General features: G+C 50.3%; 1 long non-coding RNA gene across 1 annotated transcript; it reads left to right on the top strand.

Annotated features, from left to right (window-relative positions):
* Positions 1-2,472: 2,472 nt before the first annotated feature.
* On the top strand, positions 2,473-9,949 carry LOC115612502. The gene is made up of 4 exons (XR_003993042.1): positions 2,473-2,869; positions 3,696-3,803; positions 5,098-5,624; positions 9,713-9,949. It is a non-coding gene; the product is annotated as an uncharacterized LOC115612502 (long non-coding RNA).
* The last annotated feature ends 13,067 nt before the right edge of the window (positions 9,950-23,016 follow it).

Consider the following 23,016-nt stretch of genomic DNA (forward strand, 5'->3'; position numbering starts at 1 on the left):
AGACATAAGATCCCCATGGTAAAATTAAGCTTTTCTTTCTTGGAGAAAGAACCATTACTGTCTCTCTGGCTCACTCCATTTACTTTCTAAACAACTCAGATCACAACGGGCTCCAGGAGGGGTGCAGCACTTGCAAAGAAAAGGCCTGGATGATTTTCTCCATTTAAGAGTCTTATGAAAGTTGTGCTTCCTGCTCTTGCCCAGGGAAGAGGATTTGTAACAGATGCTCCTGCAGCCTTCACTGTGTGCGATTTGGAGGGTGGAGGATCCATCAAGCTTCGGAGGCCGGAGCAGCTTTCTGCTGAACAACGTGAGTCCTGTCCGACTAGTGGAAAACCTCTGTCCCAGGAACACCAAGACAGGAGATCACAGAATAGTTTGTGTTGGAAGGGACCTTAAAGCTGATCCAGTTCCAACCCCTGCCACGGGCAGGGACACCTTCCACTAGAGCAGGTTGCTCCAAGCCCCTGTGTCCAACCTGGCCTTGAACACTGCCAGGGATGGGGCAGCCACAGCTTCTCTGGGCACCCTGTGCCAGCGCCTCAGCACCCTCACAGGGAAGAGCTTCTGCCTCAGAGCTCATCTCAATCTCCCCTCTGGCAGGTTAAAGCCATTCCCCTTGGCCTGTCCCTACAGGCCCTTGTCCAAAGCCCCTCTCCAGGTTTCATGTAGCCCCTTTAGGTAGTCCCCTAGAGATTAGAAATCCCCTTCTGGAATGAGCTCTGGCACATTGGGACCTGTCTCCTCTGCACCTCTGCTCAGGCAGTTTTCAGTGCCACAGCCACAGTACACCCTTGGTCCTGCTGAGGTTGTGCAATTCTCTGCTACCCTTTGGGTACCATCTTCCTCCTCCCCTACTTTGCTTCTGACGCAGGGAGCAGATGCTGGCTGCTCTCCCCACCGCTTCTCCTTCCAGACCCTCGCTGTTCACAGTCATCCAAGCTGCAGTTGGTACCATCACAGCCGACTGCCAGGGATGGTACAGAACATGCTAAGAATAGAAACAGCATTACAGGAAGGGGCATTTATAGTGCTTGGTTTACAGCTAACTGGAATAAGGGGGAGCATCTTAGCTGATGCACAAGGTAAAATAGCTTCTTCAACAGTTGTGTAGACAGTAAGCAGGAAGGAAGAACACTTCACTTTTAAATCCAAAATAAACCAACTTCCAATCTTATTTGCCTTGACTTATTTCTCTCCACCACAGCAAATGCACCACTAATAAGCTGGTCAGTGTAATGGTCAATGAGGTGCTGCTTTGCTCTTGCTTTGTCTCCTATTCAGGTTTTTGCTTCGCTTCTCTTCAAGCATTCGGCTCTAGGAGTTGGGGCATCTCATCTTTCACTTTGAAACTCTCTGTTCCTTCTAGCTATTGAGCCACCTGGGAATTGGGGATCCTAAGAGTTCAGAAACTAGAAGACTTGAGAAAAAAAGCCATCAAAAACTGTATTGTCTTTATTCCTGAGGGGGGGCAGATTGTAGCTGATGTTCTTGAATCCTGCAGTTAGGTGTTCAGACCATTTCTTCTGCAAGCTATTTTTTACTATTATTTGGTTTGCCCTATGAAGTATTTGCCTAAGGACTTTCTTCTATTCCCAGGTTAGCAGTAACGCCTGTGGAGGAGGAATAACTGCTGCTTAAAAACCTGAACCCAATCTGGGTGGAGGATGCAGATAAGCCACCTGGCGTGGAAAGCTGGTGGGGGTGTTTTGGATGACTTATTCATCAGAGTGACATGATCCCATGCTGTACACTTTTGATTCGGGCATGAACTTCCCCAAAACAGGGAAGTTTGGGGTCTGGGTTTAGCTGGACAGGGGTGTATGTGCCCCTCCTTGAACAAAACCATGGCTCAGCCTTGGCCATCGAGGCACCAGGTTTCTTTGCTGATGCTCTCCTTGAGCCCCAGGAATGCTCCTGTCCCGGAGAGGCTGTGAGCAGCCGGGCTGGGGCTGTTTGGCAGACCTGTGTGCAGAGGCTGCTGGAAGAGAAAGTGCCAAGAGGTGTATCCCTGAGCCAGGCCCTGGCAAATGCTGTCTTTTTCCTTTTTCCTTTTTCCTTTTTCCTTTTTTCCTTTTTCCTTTTTCCTTTTTTCCTTTTTCCTTTTTCCTTTTTCCTTTTTCCTTTTTCCTTTTTCCTTTTTCCTTTTTCCTTTTTCCTTTTTCCTTTTTCCTTTTTCCTTTTTCCTTTTTCCTTTTTCCTTTTTCCTTTTTCCTTTTTCCTTTTTTCCTTTTTTCCTTTTTTCCTTTTTCCTTTCATCTTTTTTCTTTTTTTTTCCCTTTTTTGAGTTTTTTTCCCCCTTTTTTCCTTTTTTCCCCTTTTTTGCTCTTTTCCCTTTTTTCCCTTTATTCTTTTTTTCTTTCTTTTCCCTTTTTCCCCCCTTTTTCTCCCTTTTTCCTCTTTTTTCTTCTCCCTTGACCTTTGCTGAAATGCACGGTCACACTTCAGGACCTTCAAGGGTTGCTTCTCTAATCTCCCCAGCAGGATTAATGCTGCTGGAAATCACGAGGGCTTGGACTAGCTATCAACTTTATCAGGAAAGCTTCTTTCCGGCCAAGCTTTGCTAAGCGGGAATCTTGGGTTGGAGCTGCTCCTCTCATATTTCACAGATGGCCTCAATGAATGATTTACTAGGAGAGTAAAAGATTAGCCAGATTCCTCCAGCGGCATCTTGAGTCGCATAAAGCACTGGGTTTTACTGGGGCCTAGGCAAGCCCTAACTCTTTACCCTTGTTAGCCTGTTTTACAGTGACTAATTGCCCGGCACTCCCTTCCCTGGGAATGGGGAGTCTGCTGGTGAGGAACCCACGCTCCTCGCACGAGCAGCTTTGGAACAGCCACAGCAGCGAAGGCTTCTCCATGCAGTCAGGTACCCAAAGAGCCCGAGACGTTATGTCTCTGGCTGTGTTTTACTGGGGAGGTTAGTGTGCTTCGGGGAGGGAGATGGCAAAGGGGGAATGCTTGAAATATGCAATGAGGTGTTCCCATAAAATTATCAAAAGCTTTGCAGAATCCTCCTATGGAGAAGAGCCGTCGCTGGAGAGTTCACACAAACAGTGGTTTGGGTAGGGCAAAACCTCTTGGTCAATGCTTTAGGGCTCAGATGAGCTCTTTGTGGGGAGGGAGATTACCCCATGTTTGCCTGTTATGGAGTTTCTCACATTTTTCTCTCTTACACTTGGCAGCCAGAACTCTGTGTCTCACTCTCTATGGCAATTCCTACAGAGTTTGGCTGTTTTAAAGGACTGCAGTACTGATTTAGACACCCAAATTGGAAAAGCACGGTTTAAATGAACCTACCTTTCCCTTTGGAGTGAGATTTCTTAAAGATCCGATGGTCTCACAAGATCAACAGATCTTTGTATTTAATCATTTGCATGACTTCCATTGTGCTTCCCCTTTCATTAAATAAAACCCCATAGTAATCACAAGATCACTAAAAGGCTTGCAGGGATGGGTTGCCCATCGCTATTGATAGGTGAAGTACATGTGCCATGAAGTGTAAAGCAATGTCAGCATGTGCTGATCTCACGTAAACAGTCTGTGTTTTATAGCAGTCAGAGATGAGAGCTGAGAGACTTGCTGGGGGAATCAACCCCTAGCAGAAGTGTTTGGAATCTTTGGGGTTCAGCCAAGAGCCTAAAGAAAGAGGGTTCTTTTTCTTCCTTTTTCTCTGCTGTGATCTCCTCACATAGGCTAAAAGCTACCTAGGAAAAAGGAACGAGAAGAAACAGCCCTGACAGTCTTGTCCTCAAGGCACCAGAAGAAGTCAAAGCTGCTCAGTCTGCCCCAGAAGCACAGAGGTAATAAAATTTGCTTCTTTTCTGATTTTTTGCATCACTGTTTATACATATAAATTGGTGCTGAACCTATGCCCTGGCAATCCCTTTTGGATGAATCTATGGCATAAGAAGGCAGAAGAAGCCCCTGGAGCCCCCTTGATAAAAGCTGCCCCACCACAGTTCTTCAAGGCTAAAGTTTTGCTATGAGCTATAGCAGGGGGAAGGAAGAATTATACAAAGCACAGGAATGCAGAATTCTGTCCTCAGTGAAAGCAGAAGTAAAACAAGTGTGCATTTCCAGCATAGAACATAACCTACCATCATCTGTGGCTAGTATAAAAGAGCTGTGCCTTGGCATCTGCTGTATCCAGCATTTTTCAAGTATATCAGTTAGCAGAACAGCTCCTGCAGCACTTATTTTGAGGTGGCTACATCCTCCCCTCAATGCAAGTGACTTGTAGATACAGAATATTATGACTAAACATCACTTTAAAAGCAAATGTGATCCTTTGATGCTTAAAAAAGAGCGAAAGGCAGCATTTGCCAAGCCTGTGTTTATGAGGGCAGCACCAAATCTCGGAGGATTACTCACCATGGCAATTTTTGAGGCTATTAGGTCACTCACACAGATTTTCTACACAGACTGTCAGACCAGGGGATCCCTGGGGTTGCCTGGGTGTGATCTCCCATCACTGACCATCCAAGGTCTCAAAGCCCTGCAAGACCTTATCAAAGCTTGTGTATCCCCTTCTCGCTGCCAAGCAGATGGGGCCATAGATAAGGGTTTGAAAAGGCACAATCAAAAGACGTTGCAATTAACAGGAAGAGCCCAGAGTCATGAGACATAAAAGTGAATTTCCCTGATTTTTGAATATCACTCTCATTATTTTTAGATGTACAATCTTCTTGCCAGATGCATTGAATGGGTGCCTGGGATCCTGACTTTGAAAAGGCATCAGGCCATGATTCCAGCCTTTTGCTGAGCATCCCACCATGTTTGGAAGTGTGTGTTGGCAATGGTGGGACAGCTGTGCAATACACTGCTATAAAACGCTCCTTTTGCACTGTTGTCTTGCTTTCCATTCTATCCTTCCTGGAAACTGTTACTGCCAATGCAACAGCAGGCCTGACCTACAGAGAGGGCTGTTCCCTGTGTGCCTGTCCTCATCCATGCACAGGGACCAAAGATGCCCCATTCCAAACCCAAACAGGAATCAGAAACAGGAATGAGCTAAAAAAGAAATTAAACGGATAATGAGTTTGTGAGATGACTTAAAATGCTCATTTCCCACTGATTTTCCTTGCACTTTGCCAGGATCCTGTCTGAGCGTGTCCCGGAGCGTGGCAGCCCCGGCTTGCACCCAGCATGAGGATGATTGCTCAGTGGTAAGGGTAAGAAAGGAAACAGCTGTGATCCTGTTCTGGAGCATTTGCTCTTATTCATCCCCTTAGATGTATCTCAATGTAAATAACCTTTCATATCATTTTACAAAGTGATTGCTGAGTGGGTTGGAGGAGAAGGGATTCTGTAATGTAATAATTTCTGTCTTTTCTCTTTATTTTCCTGCTTGGTCATAGAAAGGAAATCTGGCTGGTTGTTAATTTGAAAGCATTTGGAGTGGTGATGGCATAGTAGATATGAAATTTCACAGTGCTCTGGCAACTCCTAATGTATTGAGACTTTCAGATGAAGAAATGAAAGCTGCCTGTGAAGGATTCCCATTTGTCATGAAAACCCCACAGTACTATGGGACAGCTGTTTGCCTGGGATCTGTATCTCAGATGTAAGGAACCAGAACAGACATGTGCTCTGTTGTACAAAGACCATAACCCCAGAGACAGGTAAGTCATCATTTATAAGGAAAAAGCATCATACAGAATTAACTTTTTCTATAAAAGATGCTTTTCAGGTTTTGCTCGCTATTCTACATAATCAAAAACATGGCTTGAAATGCATAAATCATGGTCTTTTATATTCTTGTTCTCTACTAACTTCTTCTGGAGGTGGATTTGGCATTGCTGCAAGCATGGCTGGAGAGTTGGCGGAGCCTATGCTGGCAAAGAGCTCTCCTGTTGTTATAAAAGAGCACTTTCGCAGGTGGCGAAAGTTTCCTGGGAGATAGTGGGTCCAGAGTCTTTACTCCCCTCAAGCCATTCTGTGCTTTGCCTCATTCCCCATATCAAATAGTTTGGTGAGTTTTCATTTGAGAATCAGAATTAAATAAAAAGTCTAGAAACCTGGAGAGGGGCTTTGGACAAGGGCCTGTAGGGACAGTCCAAGGGGAATGGCTTTAACCTGCCAGAGGGGAGATTGAGATGAGCTCTTAGGCAGTTCTTCCCTGTGAGGGTGTTGAGGCGCTGGCACAGGGTGCCCAGAGAAGCTGTGGCTGCCCCATCCCTGGCAGTGTTCAAGGCCAGGTTGGACACAGGGGCTTGGAGCAACCTGCTCTAGTGGAAGGTGTCCCTGCCCGTGGCAGGGGTTGGAACTGGATGAGCTTTAAGGTCCCTTCTCAAACCATTCCGTGATTCTGTGAATCTTCACCAAGCAGCTGGAAACCAGGAAAAGTCAGGCTGTGATGCAAAGAGAACACAAGTTTCATGCAAAGGGCAAGCTCCTGGAAAATCTTCCCTGGTTGTCTTGGTGTGCTTTTGTTTTCCACATAGTATCTTTGCCGTGGCTTCAAACAAAGCATTGGGCTTAAGTGTGACCTGGTTGCTCGGGAGGCTGTTGTACAAAGGTCTTTTAACAAAACAGAGGTGGTGCCATGAAGTTCAGGATGGAGAAATAATCCCCCTGAGCTCCCCAGGAGCCTCCCGGGAGGTATATGTTTAGTGATGACTCTTTTTAGTTCATTCCGTGACAGGAAATTCTGTGTCATTGAGCTTCCCACTGTGCCATGCTGTGCTGGTACATCACACAGGCAAAGCATGGCTGCATGGAAGACGTTGCCTAATACGAATTTCCTTAACTTTGGAAGATCAAAGATTTCCTCCCATCCTTCCTTCTCCCCTATGCTTTTTAGTTATTGCTTCAAATGCGTAAGACAGCAAACCTTGTCGATAAGGGATGTCAAATATATGCAAACAAAAAGGCAAGATCAACCCAATTCAGTGCGTGCAGGCATAGGAGAGTGAAAATATCGAAGGAAGCTTTCAAAACTTTGTTTCTTTGCCAGAGCTCTATCTCCAGGCACCAATTTAGCTGTACTAGTAATGCATTTAAGTGTGTTCCTCTGTTAAGCAATATATTCCCTACGGAGCAGCTCTGGAGCAGCTGTTGGCTACAGGCTTTCTGCAGGCTGAGGTCTGTGGGTCAAGATCACTCCATCTCCCACCAGCACATCCCCCTGAGCTGCTGCATCGGCGATCTGGCTCCAGGCAAGGGGAGTTCCAGGTTTCAAAGTGCTTTGGCTCAGTTGGTGATGCAGAGGCTGAGGTGAGCTCAACTGCTCCCTGCTGGACACAGCATCGTGTGTGGAGGAGGCTCAGCACTGTCCCTTGTCACATCTCAGCTGAAAATAATGCCAGGTTTGCTGCAAGGAGCTGTGTTGTGCTGCTGCGTGCTCACCACAAGCTGCAGCAGCCAATGATCCCATGCATTCAAACACAGACACCTGATTTTCTGTAAGCTCTTCCTTTTCCAACGTCTTCAGGCATGAATGCATGGAAACGCAGCCATGGTTGCACGGAGCCCTGGCAGGCTGACACCAGGGCTGAGGGAGGACAAGCTTGACTTTGCTCTGCTAAAATAATCTCTGCTAAAAACAGAGATTAATTTTAAATGTAAAAGTTATTGTCTCGGGCAGCCTTCATCTCACCAGTGCACAGTTTCAGAATGCTTTAAATTAAGTCTGGAGGCTAAAAGTGTGTTAGTCATTGCCCATACATCTTAGGGGAAGCAGGGCTCTCTAAAGTTATTGTTAGCATTAGGCATCTGGTTCGTGTTTATGATGATTTATTCAATGGTGGGAGACAGGTAAGGAGCCATCATGGAAGACAAACTAGAAAAGATTGGGTTTTTCAAAGCTCTGAAGCCATTGTTAAATCAAAGTTGTCTGACTTCAAAAGGAACATATAACTTGATTAGATTCTTTAAACAATGTACACTGCTCACAAAGTTGGCAGATATTATTAAAGGCAGAGTTGGTAGCACAGCCTCCTCTGGAGGTTGCTTGTGCCTTCAAAGCGCAAGATCCTTATGTCATGACTCCGGCTTTTTCTTTTCCTTCTTTTTTTGGGGAACATTTCAACCCCGCACTTCAGCTGCCTGCAAGAGCCAGGGCACAGAAGAACACATTGTTTTTTCAGGGTTAGAATAATTCAGGAAATCCTTTCTTTGGAAACACCTAGTGCTTCCATACTTTGAAACAGGGACTTGAAAACCAGTGGGGAAGATAGGCTTTGTGCTAGAGGCGGGAGCGTTGCCACTGCCGTAAGGATCCAACCACAGTTGTTTCAGTTTTATGAGCCTCTGGAAAAGCCTAGTTTATGTATGTGCGGGAGGGCTTTGCAAGAGCTTTGCTGAGATTAGAGAAGAGTCTCTGCTCGTGTGTCCTGGTGCCCGGCACTCACCGGTCTGTGTGATGGTGAAATTGGTCTTTCCTGGCAAGGACGAGCTCTTGCTAAGAGCAGGACTTTGCAGAGTCAACTGAGTTGGAAAAGACATTTAAGATCATCCAGTCCAACCGTTCCCCAGCACTGCCAAGGCCACCACTAACCCATGGCACTGAGGGCCTTGGCTACACGGGGTGTGAACACTTGCAGGGACGGTGACTCCAGCACTGCCCTGGGCAGCCTGTTCCAATGCCTGAGCACCCTCTGGGGAAGGAATTGTTCCTCATCTCCATCTAACCCTCCCCTGGTGCAGCTTGAGGCCATTTCCTCTTGTCCCATCCCTTGCTCCTTGGGAGCAGAGACCAGCCCCCTCCTGGCTCCAGCCTCCTGTCAGGCAGTTGCAGAGAGCGATAAGGTCCCCCCTGAGCCTTCTCTTCTCCAGACTAAACCCCCCCAGGTCCCTCAGCCGTTCCCCATCACACTTGTGCTCTAAGGCCATGTCAATGAAATGACTTGGATTTGGGGGCAAAACACTGCTCACGGAGAACTTCCCAGGGCTCTGCTATAAACTCAGCGCTGTCCCATGAGGTTTGGCCAGCAGTGGGTAGTGTCACTGCTGAAGCAGCCACAGTGATGTGCCTTCCCCATGGGGTCAGCTTGTTGGTGACCAGCATCTTCCAGACCTGCAGCTACCCTTCAATGGAAATCAGTGACCCACGTTTTGCATTGGTGCCATTCACCTGAGGCGAACCCTACATGCACCAACCAGCCTGTTGCTCGTTGTCTTGGCCAAAGCACCTTGTGACAGATTTCCTGGGGTTGGGGAAGAGCACGGGGCTGGAGACAGCGCATCCCGACCAGCCCCTGATGATGTGCACACCATGTCACACATACAGCACAAAGACCACATGTATGGCACAAGGACCAAACCCACGCTCGACATGGGGCTTTTGTGGAGCTGATGGAAAAGAGCCAGCATCCCGCTTCTGCTCAGGTTGGAAAACCATCCCGGTGATGGATCCATCCAACCCATATAGAGCGGGGCTGCTTGGCCAGATGACAGGCCTGGCTCTCCCTCCAAAGTGGACGGGTGCCAAGGGGGATTTTTAATTTCCAGATGCTTTTAAAATAAAAATAAAGACTCTGCTGTAAACTGGCTCTGAATGGATGCCTCCCCTGCAGCCAAATAGCTGACTGATATGGGCTAGATGAGTGGGCAATAAAATCTTTCATTGCAGTCTGATGCACCGGGAGTGCTGGGGTGGGCAGCCCGTGGTCCTTGCCCAGCCTGCTCACCCCAGCGCTCTCCAAGGGCCCTCTGCGTCCAGATAAAAACCTTGATGCACTTTTTGATTTCACTTTTTGTTCTTTTGCAGGGAGAAGTTCTTTGGAGAAGGCAGTTGGCAAGAGCAAAATGGGAATGAAAGGGTCTTGAGGAATAATGTCCTGAATGTGCTGCACAGTGCTGCCAGGAGCCAGGCAAGGCTGGTGACAGGGGGATGCTGCAGGACTCCTCACTGTGCACCTTGCTTCAGACCCGGCCACAGACACGTTTCTAAGCCAGCCCTGCAAGCAACTTCAACCTGGCCACTGCCCATCAGCACAAGGAGACTGGTGAGTTAATTTGTCCATAGGGATGCAGCACCCAGGACGGCCACCCAGCTCTGCTCGGGGACCCTGGGAGCTGGGGCAAGTCCTCCACAGCCCCCTGTAACCACATTTTCCTGGCACAGCAGGCATTCAGGCATCCCAAGCCTGCACAGGCTGTTTCACATCATCTCGGGCTTCCAGAGCAGGTGGAGGTGAACACAGCCCAAGACCTACACTATAGCTATAGGAACATATGGAAGATGGCTCCTGCCTCCCTGCTGATGCCAGTCAGGAAGGGCCAGGGTGGACTGGAGGGTGTCTGAGACTGTCTTTGCAGGCAGAGAACCTGCCCGCTCACCTCCTGCTGCCAGTCATCACCTCCCAAACTGAGGGCAATGGCTTTATCAGCACAGATCTTGATGAATTCCTTACTGCTTCAGGCATGACTGCCTTTCCTGGCCGGCTGGGTTTCTCGGTGCTGGGATTTACCCCATTCCTGGCACACAGACCAGGGCAGTGCAGCCAGAGATGCCAGTGTGGAGGGAGCACGGGGTGACACGGGGACAACCCAGGGCCAGAGCCTGCACACAAGCCCAGGAGCTGCTCCCAGGCAGGTGATCTTGGAAGAAAAGCCAGTTTGGGCTGTTTCCACAGCCTGTGTCTGGCTGCAGCAGGCAGGGAGTGAGGGTGGGCTTATCATGGGTCACAACAAGGCTGTTTCGGCAGGGCCGGGGCTGGCTGGGCTTGCTGATGGCCGTAAGAACACAGAGCAAGCCTGGACCTGAGTCCTGGAGCTCACTGGTACCAGCAGAAATGCCTGTGATGGAGACCTTAGAGGAGCTCCAGTGCCTAAAGAGGCTACAAGAAACCTGGAGAGGGGCTTTGGACAAGGTCCTGTAGGTACAGGAGACAGGGGAATTTCAGAGTGTGATGGATCAAACCAGGCACTCCTGGAGAGGTGGTTTGGGAGAGAAACAGTGTTCCTCCGGATGCAGCAGCATCACTTTGGCTTTGCAGCTGCACTGGGCTCATAGCTGAGACCCTCCAGCAGCAAAGCTCTGCCTTGTTCTCCTCACAGGCAGCCTTCAGGGCTGATGGACACCAACACGCACCCAGGTTTCTGCTCATGCGTGGACCAGCCTTGAGCATTCTATGATTCCATGGTTCTGTGTGCCTGGGCAGGGCTGTGGGTGCAGGCTGTGCCCAGGGAGGTGTGCGGGTGCTCAGCTGGTCCCCTCTGTAGGAGCTGGTTCCTGTGCGCTGCCCTTTATTCTGCTTCTCCTCGGTGCTGCTGGGGGACACGGAACAAACAACAGGGAACAATGCTTCCCAGGAACCGTGTGCTTCCTCCCACAGCACCAGCGCTGGGGGTAGAGAGCTGCAGAAACACCCCGCGCTCAAGGTGGCCAGAAGCTGGAGCTGGATGGGTGAGCATCCCTCCTGCTGGAGTCCTGGTTCAAACAACAACAACAAAGAACGATTTGTGGCTTATCCCATTTGGATTTCCAGCAGTCTGGGGGAGGTGTTGCTGCAAGGACCAGAGCACTCGTGCTTTTGCACATTGGGGTTTCAAGGACAGCTCAGGAAGTGCTGATGAAGCATTTGGACTTCAGGTCTTACAAACCGGAGGGGGGAACACACACAGGAAGAGGCTTGTTCCCATTGCTCCTCCAAAGAAATCCTTGCCAGGGTGCGTTTGCAGAGGGGGCTGCATATAAATTATCCATAAATAAGCTTAACATCAGCGAGCAGGTGGAACAGGGCAGGGTTCAGGAAATTATGCAAAGAGAGCAGACAAAGAGCCGGGCTGCCAGTGCGCTTTGTCTAGGGGAGCCGGGCTCGCTCTCTGCAGTCACAATGAGTTAGCGCAGGGCACAATGGGGAGCAATCTCAGATCTGATTAAACTGTTTGACAGCATTCATATGTTAAATGATTCTATGCTACTATCTGCTGCTACAGCATTGCATCTCTCAGGAGAATCACCAATGGATCTGCTGAGGCCAGAGTGTAATGTAACAAGAGATGTAATTAATAAGCACACAAAAGGGGGAAAAAAGGGAAATTTGTTGTGGTTTTTACCCAATGACCAGGCAGGTCAGGGCAGGGAGAAAGACAGGAAGAACACAGATGCATTTTGCGGCATTTGAGAGTCTGATCTGGATGCAAATATTTCAGGCGGGGTCTTCTCTCCCATCTCCAAAACTTCAGACACACGAGAGCTGCGCAGCATCCCCTGCACCAGCAGATGCCCGCAGAGGCAGGTCAGGGCTGTTCAAAGGCATTCCCAGTGTAAGGATTATTTTGCCTTTATGTTTGCTGCCCATTCAAGTCTTTTGTGAGATGCCACGAGAAATCGAACGGCATTTGAAGCAGGACGAGGATTAGGAACCCCCGTGTCAGCCACACAATGTCCATGTGGAGGAGCCGTGGAGGATGCTGCATCACCTTCACTGCAGGAGGGGACCGCAGGGACCTTGCACCCCCTATGTGCTGCCTTCAACCCCTGCCTTCCTCTGCACGTGGAGAGATGTCTCTGAAACACACAGTTTCATAGAATCCCAGCCTGGTTTGGGTTGGAAGGGACCTTAAAGCTCATCCAGTTCCAACCCCCTGCCACGGGCAGGGACACCTTCCACTAGAGCAGGTTGCTCCAAGCCCCTGTGTCCAACCTGGCCTTGAACACTGTCAGTGATGGGGCAGCCACAGCTTCTCTGGGCACCCTGTGCCAGCACCTCAGCACCCTCACAGGGAAGAGCTTCTTTCTTGTATCTAACCTAAATCTCCTCTGTTTAAGTTTAAACCCATTGCCCCTTGTCTTATCACTACAGTCCCTGATGAGGAGTCCCCTTCCAGCATCTTTGTTGGCCCCTTCAGATACTGGGAGCCTCTCTAAGGTCTCCCCTTCAGGAGCCTTCTCTTCTCCAGGCTGCCCCAGCCCAGCTCTCTCAGCCTGGCTCCAGAGCAGAGCTGCTCCAGCCCTCGCAGCAGCTCCGTGGCACTGCAAAGCAAATCTCCACACCAAAATCTCTGAACCCGACTTAGCAAACAGCTCAACCAGGTGAGGACGGTGCTTCCAGGTTCAGTACTTCAGATGCAGGGGGGATTCCTTCAAGGTAAAGCCCAACAGAGGCTCCTCCACCCAGGGAGTGATGTCTCCCACCAGTTCCCCAGGTTTGCTGTTGAAGAACCATCCAGTGTCCTTCCTTCAATGATCTCTTCAGCCAAACCCCCAGACTTTTGCTCACAAGGCTTTACAGCCCTGCAAGCAGCAGTGCTGGTCCCTGCCAGGGGTTGGACACCCCCCTGTGCCCCCCAGCCCTCCAGGCACCCCTCTTTGCCGAGGGGCTGCAGGGCCAGAGCAGGCAGCTGGACCAAGCCTAGCGCGGCTGTGCTGGTGCCTGCCTGAACCAGGGACTATCAACACATCTTGGCATACGGAGTGATGCATTGTACCAAAAATAGGGCTTCCACCATTGTATTGTTACACAAACATGTTCTGTGAGTAAATCAAACTCTCTGGGATTTTCCAAGCTGATTGCCTGGGATTTCTCAGGGTCATTTCACGACGGCTGCTGAGGGAGCTACCGGGCACACCGAGACTCCAAAGCACAGGGCAGCCCTGGCAAAGGGGGGCCTGGACAGGGTCTCCCAGCTTGCTCGCCTGCCCCAGTGGGCAAAGGTGATGTTGTGTGCCCCATTGGACAAGGGAATTCCAGTGTCTGTTCCTGCGGCCACCCCCAGCACATGCATCTCCTCCTGCTCCCCCAGCATCCCCGTGGGCTTCAACACGGCCCTGCATCAGCTCTGCCAGTGCTGCACCTCCTGGGACGCTTGGCAGGCAGAGCCAATAGAGAAAACCCGGCCTGTCTGCTGAGAAAAAGGTCCAGGAGGAGAAAAAATAAACACAGGAAAAGCCACAACATTGAAGAACGTCGCTGGATACTCAAATGATGCCAAGGTTCTTAAAAGCTGCTTGTGTTTGCAGAAATGCTTCAGAAATGGCATGATAATAAATTTTTCATGAAGTGAAGTATTAGCGAGCGAGATAGTGTCACAGATAGTATCTGTCTCTGACACTCATAACAGCACTGCTGATGTGGTGACCTCCAGCCACAAGACTCTCAGGCTCTCAAACAGCAGGAGAGCTGGAGAGACAGGGAACCAAGGCAAGAGTCCATGCCACAGCTTTTCCAAAAAAGCTGGAAACAGGAGGGAACTGCCCCTGGATGCTGGTCTGGCTCCCCATCCTACCCCCTCCTACCCTATCCCCATCCCTTTCCATCCCATCCCACACCATCCCTCTCAATCCCATCTCATTTCATCTCAAATCTCTCATCTCATCATCCCACCCAATCCCAACCCATCCATCCTATGGCTCTCCATTGCCTGGCCATGTTGGACAACAATCCACCATGCTGGTGACCCTCAGGGACATCCTGCTCCCATTCCAGATGCTGCAACAGTGGCACAGGAAGGGCCCACAGCAGCTTTTGTCTGCAGGGAAAGCCTGGATTTGACCCAAAGCGGCACAGCTCCTGTTGAGTGTGCACCAGAACCTTCTGTTTTCTAGTGTAGAAAATTGCTTCTCCATGGTCTTTTTCTGCATAGGGCATGAATGGGAGTATGGGAGAACTGGGAAGGACTCTTGTTCCCAGTAGTTGTTGGCCTGATGTGGACAAATGGTGCCTTAAAATATTGCAAAGACTATTAGAAGTCTTACTGATAAAAGGCAAGAAGCTGGGAAAACAGACGGGACAGGGCTATTTTTAGAAGCAGTGGCATCTGGACAGCATGAGAATTGCTTCGTACAGATTTCGTGCAGCTGATTTGAACAGAGGGTTTGCTGGCTAAGCTGAACTCACCCAGCACAGCCACCCAGAGCAACAGCCACCAGCACCAACCCGCCGCTCCAATGCAGGCAGGAAAAACCCACGGACAAGTGGTGCTCAGGGACACCCAAAACAATGACCTGAGGCTCCCACCCAGCCCCAGCGCTCGGCGAGGCTCTGGCTGAGGTTATGCTGTTGTGGTGCTCGAAGTGGTGTGTGAGGACGGCTCCTGTGCCCCTTGGTTAGACCGAGCAGCGCCCGTGCCAGCAGCTCTGCTTCAGGTGGGCCCGGAGGGGAGGCTGTGCAGAGCTTGCGGCCAGCAAACAAGCACTGTCAGCATTTTAAATAGCCAAACTATTCAAACACCAAGTGCTGGTAGCTCCTGACCCTGGACATTTTTGCCTGCCTGCAGTTCTGCAGCAGCCGGGTTTGGAAGAGGGAGAAGCACTGCAAGCGCAGTGCCAGGCTTCCCGGCAAAGGGATGTATTCATCTCACATCCAGAGAGGCATTTAAATTGCTGCAGGAAACCAGACATCCCCTGGGATGTATTCTTTCCACTGTGCGAGGAGCGAATCTCATGTTGTCACTAATAGATCCCTCTTGCATTTATCTAGTAATGATTTGAAATCAGCCTCTGACTGACTCCAGGTGGGACTAAGGGGATGCTGGCCTGGACCAGTGTTGTCTGAAGAACAAGTGACACACTTTCCCCCTGCAGACTTGGAGGGTAGATGAGGAATGTGGGGAGACCCAGCCAGGCATGGGTCTGCATCTGCAACCCCCAGTTTGCAGGGCAGCAGGATGCACTTAATCCCCTGCAGCATGTGGGATGCTGGATGAAGCCCAGAACCCTTTAGGTACCCACCCTAAGCCCAGACAGCAGTCTGAACTCCTGTGTGCCTTGAGAAGTGAGGTGGTCCCTGTGTGATGAGGCAGCAACATCTTTCCATAAACCTGTGTAGTCAGGGCTGATGCTAGGGCTCTGAGGAGCAGCAGATTTGCTGCTGTGATTGGTTCATGGGTGCTGAAACCTGGCCTGATACGTCCCCATCCCCACCAGCACCATCCCCTCTCAGGGTCCCTCCCTGCATGGCCCATCTGCTTCCCCATCCCAGTGGGACATGGCTCTTAGACAGGGCTCTTACCCTGCAATTGGACCTTCTCTGAACACAGCAGCCCCTGCATCCTTGCTCCCAGTATGGTCCCAGTGCTGGCAGGGAAGGTGCAGGGGCTGCCCGCAGACCCCAGCCAGGGCACGGTGTGGTAGCCCAGCCCTCCAGTCACAACAGAGATGCTCCCACTGGCTGCATGGTGATAGCAGTAATGAAAAACCACTCGAGTTAAACCCTTGCCATCTGTCCTTGTTTTGCTAACCCACTTCCCTGGTTGGAGCTGTCAGCTTAAGACTCAAATGGCCACAGACCTTTTGGAGGTTGTTGAAGGCAGTATGAACCATCTTGCCACAGCCGAGGGCTCCCAAGGTGATTTCTTCATGGAAAAAGCTCTGGGTGAGTCCTAGACATGACACTTGGACACGGACAGGGCAGTTGTGTGGTGCTGGGAGCCCCTCGGAGCCAGCACAGCCGGTTTGCAGCCCACCAGCAAAGAAAGAAACACTCAGAGCCCAGACTCACGGTCTCATATATTTCAACACCAATAATTACTCACCCAAACCCCTCGGGATGGAGTGTGGTATTCCTTACTTACTGCCCTTCAGTCTCCTGTTTAAATGCCCCCAGACCAGGCACGGGAACAGCCGCCCCATGCCCAGGCACCCAGGTACACCAGCACCCGTGTCAGGGCTCATTGTCAGTGTGGGCAGAAAGCAGTGTCCACACCTCTGGTGAGCACCTTGGCACCCAAAAGCAACCCAGCTCTGCCCAGAAACCCTTCTCTTCCCCCAAAGGAGACTCATTTGCTATGGTTATTACCTCTGTCTCCATCAACAATCACTGTAATAGGGTATTTATGCTCTATCTTCTCCTGTTTACCCCGGAGGATTGTGTCCCAGGGTCAGCAGTCATTCCTGTTCCAGCACAGCAAGGCCTCGTGAACAGGAGCGATGCTGTCCCACGTTGATGGCCTCAGCCGATGGCGAAAGCCTCTGCAGAGGGGCTGGCTTCTGCCACCAGGAGAGGGAAATGGCTCTCGCTGGGATGTGGACATGGAGCTGGTTTTGGGACTCACGGCCTGGGAGCTGCACGCAGCACTGGGAACTCCACAGAGCCTGAACAGAGAAAGAAGGGCAGCAGATGCCCATTCTTAAGGTGCCTTAAGTGCCTTAAGGTGCCGTCATTGAGGTGCCTTACGTGAGTTACCTGCGCAGACCCCACCAGAGGATGCCTTGAAGAGCCTGGATCTGCTGCCTGCCCTGATTTCACATCCCGGTGGATGCCCAGTGTGCAGGGAAGAGCTGTGCCACCCGCCCGCCTCAGGCCACTCGCAATGGCAATGCTTAGTCATGTCCAAAGAGCACATCTGGGCTTTGAGTGGAGGGAACATCAACCCAGCCAGAATGTTAAGCTAAAAATAGAGCAGTGTCTGGGTGGAAGCACGCTGTGGTTAGCCGGGGGGTTTGCATCATGAGAAAGCCTGTGCTGAGCAGGGTCCCTTTGCTCCCGTTATTGTCCACTTGCCCCCTCTCCCTCTGGAGACACCCTGGGGATTCACCAGCAAATAAATGGCTTTCCACAGGACAACAATGGCTTCTGCAATCAATCTTCATGAAATGTGGTTTGGTAGCTCTGCAAGAATCAAGCCCAGAATAAATGAGAGAATAAATGGGGATGGAGAGACAAAACGCTCGGGCCACCTCGAGGGCACCACAGGAATGGGGAGCCAGGGATGGAGACAGGGATGGGTGGCCCTAGGGAGCTGCAATGTTGGCTCTGTGGATGCTGCAGAGGGAAGAAAATCAAGAAAAGACAAGTTTAGGAAAGTACTGACTAAAGGAGCTCATCTCAGGGCACTTAATTTTAGCAAAGAGTCCGGCTACCACGTCTGTGGATTCTTGTTCAGGAGCATCTGTAATTTACCCTGGTTTGACTTGAATGGTTTGGGTTTTCATGAAGCTCCTTCCTGAGCCACAAAAGCTGAATTCCAGATTAACCAGAGTTTGCTGCTGCAGTTGCTTATGTCAAGTTATGGCATTCAGGCTTACGGCTGCATTCTGCACCAGACCTGACCCATGTGGCTTCTCCATAGGGAAGCCCTCTCCCCTGGCTTTTCACTGTCCAAACGGAAAATCATAGAACCAACCAGGTTGGAAAAGACTTTTCAGATCATCCAGTCCAACCGCTCCCCAGCACTGCCAAGGCCACCACTAACCCATGGCACTGAGGCCTCGGCTACACGGTGTGTGAACACTTGCAGGGACGGTGACTCCAGCACTGCCCTGGGCAGCCTGTTCCAATGCCTGAGCACCCTCTGGGGAAGGAATTGTTCCTCAGCTCCATCTAAACCTCCCCTGGCGCAGCTTGAGGCCATTTCCTCTTGTCCCATCCCTTGTTCCTTGGGAGCAGAGACCAGCCCCCTCCTGGCTCCATCCTCCTGTCAGGCAGTTGTAGACAGTGATAAGGTCCCCCCTGAGCCTTCTCTTCTCCAGACTAAACCCCCCAGGTCCCTCAGCCGTTCCTCATCACACTTGTGCTCCAGGCCCTGCACCAGCTCTGGTGCCCTTCTCTGGACCTGCTCCACCAAGGTGGTGCAAAGTACCACAGACTGTTTGCCTCACTTCCCATCCTCCAGCCTCGGTCTTTGATGGTACCTGGTTGCCTCCACCCGGGACCCCCCTGCCCCACCAGTGCCTATCGCTCTCTCCCGACATCCCAAACAGCATCCCTGGAGCTGCCTGCAGAGCCCTCATTACCAAGGCTCATGCCATGGAACATGAAGGAGGTGGATTAAGATTTCCCACCTTTCCAGCATCTTGGAAGCCTTGGAAATCTTACCCGGTGCAAAGGAGGGGGTTCAGTGCCCCACTGAAGGGTGGGTGTTCACCCAGCAGTTTGAGCATCGGTTGGACCAGACACTGCTGTTTCCTAGGGATGGTGCCTCTCTGTCACTGAATATTCTTGCTGGTGGAAAAAGAAGTTTGTGGCTTGCTCAAGAAAAATAAATCCTTGACCCTTTACACGACCTGTGCAGCACTGGCGCCGGTGACTCCTTGTGAAAGCGGGTGGGTGGGAAAGCAGCCGACGCCGACGTTCCTGCTCCGTGTGAGCTGAGCACGACGTACGGCCTCTCGGGAGATGGTTGATAACGCTGAGCCACTCCTCCACTCGCAGCCCCTGCAGAAACACCGGCTGCAAGCACGGAATTAAGAGTCTCCCACTCATTATTTGAGAAGGACGCGGCTTTCACAGCCAAGCGGCCTCGGTTTGCTTGGGGGGAAACATGTGCTTATCTCTTCTTTGTGTGATTTATGTCTTGAGATTAATGCATCAAACTGGCCGGCTCCCAAACTCGCTGTAAAGTCTGGGTTTTCATGGGACTGTCCCAAACCATGCAAAGTTTCACTGCTTCTGTCTTCTGAAACTGAGAGGAGGGTTTTTATCTCGGTCATAAAGCTGAATCTGGGGGTTTTGCAGATATAAGGCAGGCAGCGTTGTTTTGATCTGCAAGCAAATGATAGCCTTCTCCGAGTTCAAGGAGGGTTATTAAATCAGCCCTGTGGAGATAGAGCAAACAAAACCAGACGGAGCAGAGAGGGGGAATGTTCCTATTCATATAAGAAGGCACGAAAGCAAAGCAGGGGAGGCGAGTTAATGATCAACTCATCCGGGGTGTTTACTTTTACATGCCACTGGGGTAAACAGAGCCATGTCATCCCTCCAGCCTGCTCTTGTTTATAAATATACACTAACATTTACAGCTGAGCCGGCTGGATTCCCCTGGGTCCGGGCTGGAGAAGCCAGAGGGGTCTCATCTCCCACTCCTGCGTGGGACAAGCCCTACTTCTAGGGCTCTGTGGCTGCAAATCCACCTTCCAGCTCTGTGTTTGCATCTGCCCGTGCCAGGAAGGCATGAGTCCATCTCCCAGTGCAGCCCCTTGGAGATGTCCCATTGGAGGTGCCCCATTGGAGATGCTCTGACATTGTCTTTCCCACCTGATCCTTGCGCACAGTTGAAGTTGTCTTTTTGCATTGCTGGGTTCAAAGCAGCAGCAGGTCCCAAAGCCATCTTGATGCTGTACAGCAACCTAAGCCCATACAGAGACTGACAGGCTCATCTTCATGTCAACCAACCTACCATGATGACAGTTAGAGCAAGGATTGGCATTGTTGACTGCAATTCACAGTTATCCTTCACAGAAATCACATTTCACCTAAAAATAAAGTTTCTTAAATGCCATATATATACATATATATATAAGCTCCTATAAATGCTATTAGGTTCCTGTGAATATTACTATTCAGTGAGATCCAACGGAGGAAGCAGAACAGCAAACAACCCCGGGTGATCAATTCATTGCAGCTGATGACTCAGTGCAACTTTCTGTCCCCAGTTCATTGATCACCACAGACAAGCCTTAGTGATCGCCCATGTTATCCAGCTGCTGCCCTAGCTCATGGTGCTGCCCTGGTTCGCAGTCAGCACAAGGGGCACAGCGTGCTGTGAGTGAGCTGTGACCCTCCACAAGGACACGCCACGCAGGGTTTGTCTGCACGCCAATTTGCATCGGCTCAAAGGCACTGAAGCAACTTCCTGCACAGGCACGATCAGGGTGGTTTAGAGCAGGCTTTTTGCAGCTTACTTAAAACCCACTCCCAAACAATTTAAATGGGGCATATTCCAGCTTAGAGTAAGACATACTGGTGCTTATATAGGGGATTTTTCCATCTTAAATGATGTAACTGTAGTTTAATCAGTGCAATTCTTTTCCATGTGTGTCTACAGATCCATATTGTGTGCAAAAAGATGCATAGAATCTAAATTATGTTTCTAGGAATCACAGATCCCAGCCTGGTTTGTGTTGGAAGGGATCATAAAGCTCATGCAGCTCCAATCCCCTGCCACAGGCAGGGACACCTTCCACTAGGGCAGGTTGCTCCAAGCCCCTGTGTCCAACCTGGCCTTGAACACTGCCAGGGATGGGGCAGCCACAGCTTCTCTGGGCACCCTGTGCCAGTCACTGAGCAGTCACTGATTTTTAATTATTTTTTTTTGTTAAATAATTCCATTGACACATTTTTGCCGGAAGTTGCAGAGAAGGTGAGAGGGCAGGATGTTCTGGTCCTGTAAATGACCAGCAAGACGTTCTGGTTCTGTAAATGACCAGTGTAAATAGCACAGACTATTCCTCCTCATTTTCATGACTAAAACCATAATAACCCCATAATGATGGAAAGTTATAATAATAACGAATAAACTGGTTTACATGGGAATACATATTTGCAGCAAGTTTTTGTTCACAGCATGTACAGGCCTGACAAACACATCTCCCCATTTGCATCTGTCCCCAAGGGGGACTTGCAGAGCCCTTAATAACATTAAAAATAGCCAAACGGGAATCAGGGAGTTGTATGTTTCTGAGGGGGAAGTAATTCTGAGTAGCTTGATGTTCCTGGCCTATAGAAAGCAAATAATGCCCCTGTTGGCATGGATGCTGGCTCTTGTCACCACACTGCTGGCGTTTCAGGCTCATATCAAGATTATCACAGGGTAAATACTGGAAAAAATGTAATCACTAATTATTATGCAATGAAACCGAAAATGCCAAACTTTGCACAGAACCTTATTCACAACAAATTATACAACCAGCTGTAATCAAGGTCATTTCAATCTGAAAGCATTCTCTATTGAAATCCACAACAATATTCAGGCCCTGCTCGTTGCCCAACAGTGAGGAAGCCACAATTGCTCTTGTGTGTCTGGATGCCCCGGGGTGGTGGGTGTGAGGATGCACCCACCAGAGCCCTCGTGCCTGCTGAGGAAACCAGCACAGGCTGCTCATCTCAGGCTTTCTATCTGGAATGCCAGACCCAAGCACGACCCAGTTCCAACCCTGCCGTTCCCGGCATTAGCTCAGTCCCTTTCCTCCATGGCAGCTTCAGGTGGATGCGCTGTGCTCTCTGGTTCGTGTTTTAAGCTGAGGAGGAGCTTGAGTCCCTCAGGTCACTTTTATTGCATGGATTTCATGCATGGTGTTACCTGCACCCACATCCCAGGGACCAGCCCTGGGGTCTGGAGCTGGGCATCGGTGCCAGGGCAAGCTGGACCCTGTGTGGTTCTGCGCTGCTGGAGCTCGGCTGGTCTCTGGGAAAGCTGGCTGTGGCTCAAGCTTTTGTAAAGGAGGTTTCTCCATGCTCTTGCCTAAGCTGGAGAGAGTGGCAGGGTTTCCACAGCAAGCATAGGGAAACTGCTGGCGAAGGGTCATGAGCGGGACAGGGGGATGCTCTGAAACCCGTTCCTCTGCACACAGAGGACTGCAAGAGATGGTTTTGTAGTTAAGGCTCAGGCCAAGGCCCCCAGAGACTCGAGCTCAGCCGCTGTGAGCCTCTGAGCAGAGCTCTGCATTTCCCATCCGCACAATGGGACAATAACTCTCCCTCGGCGCAGCTGGGACACGGACCCACTGCCCCACTACGTAAAGCAGCCAAAAATGTGCGAAATGCTGGCTATGCTTTCCTAAGTACACGCTGGATCTTTGCTGGACAAGACCAAGCAGTTGTCCCCACAGCAGCACCAGAAGTAACCGTGCAAACTCCCCAGTGCAATTTAACTCCTCTTCTGGAGTGACTAACACCTCTATTATTCCCATCTGACCTCTGCAGACATCCTGCCACGCAATTGTGTTAAATTCTGCGGCGAGAAAGATAACCCGGCCTAAAATTAAACCATCCAGCATGTTTTTAATATTAGCACAGGCAAGGAGAGAATTCCTCCCGGGTGGAATTCACCTCTTCTTGAAAGAACAAGCAAAGCCAGCCCTCAGCACCACACAACTAGTGACGTGCTGGAAATTGTCTTTTCACTTTGTGAGCCCCTGTGATAGCCTGTTTCAATCGCCTGGCCTAGGCAGAGCCTGTTTGGTGCAAGGATCTTGGCTGCTGCTGCCAAGCACAGGGAGGTCCCATCACTTTGTAAATGCAGACAGAGACTCATTCGATGAAGACAAGCAGCTCCGGACACGAAACATGAGAGCACATCCCCTCTCCCTGTGAATAACCTAGTGCAAACTGGAGCCTCATGGTATCTTTGGCTCTGGGAGCAAAAGAGTTGCAGCAAGAAAGGCAGCATCAAGCCGCAGTGGGGATA

Source organism: Strigops habroptila, chromosome 9 (assembly GCF_004027225.2).
Source record: "Strigops habroptila isolate Jane chromosome 9, bStrHab1.2.pri, whole genome shotgun sequence".
Lineage (NCBI taxonomy): Eukaryota > Metazoa > Chordata > Aves > Psittaciformes > Psittacidae > Strigops > Strigops habroptila.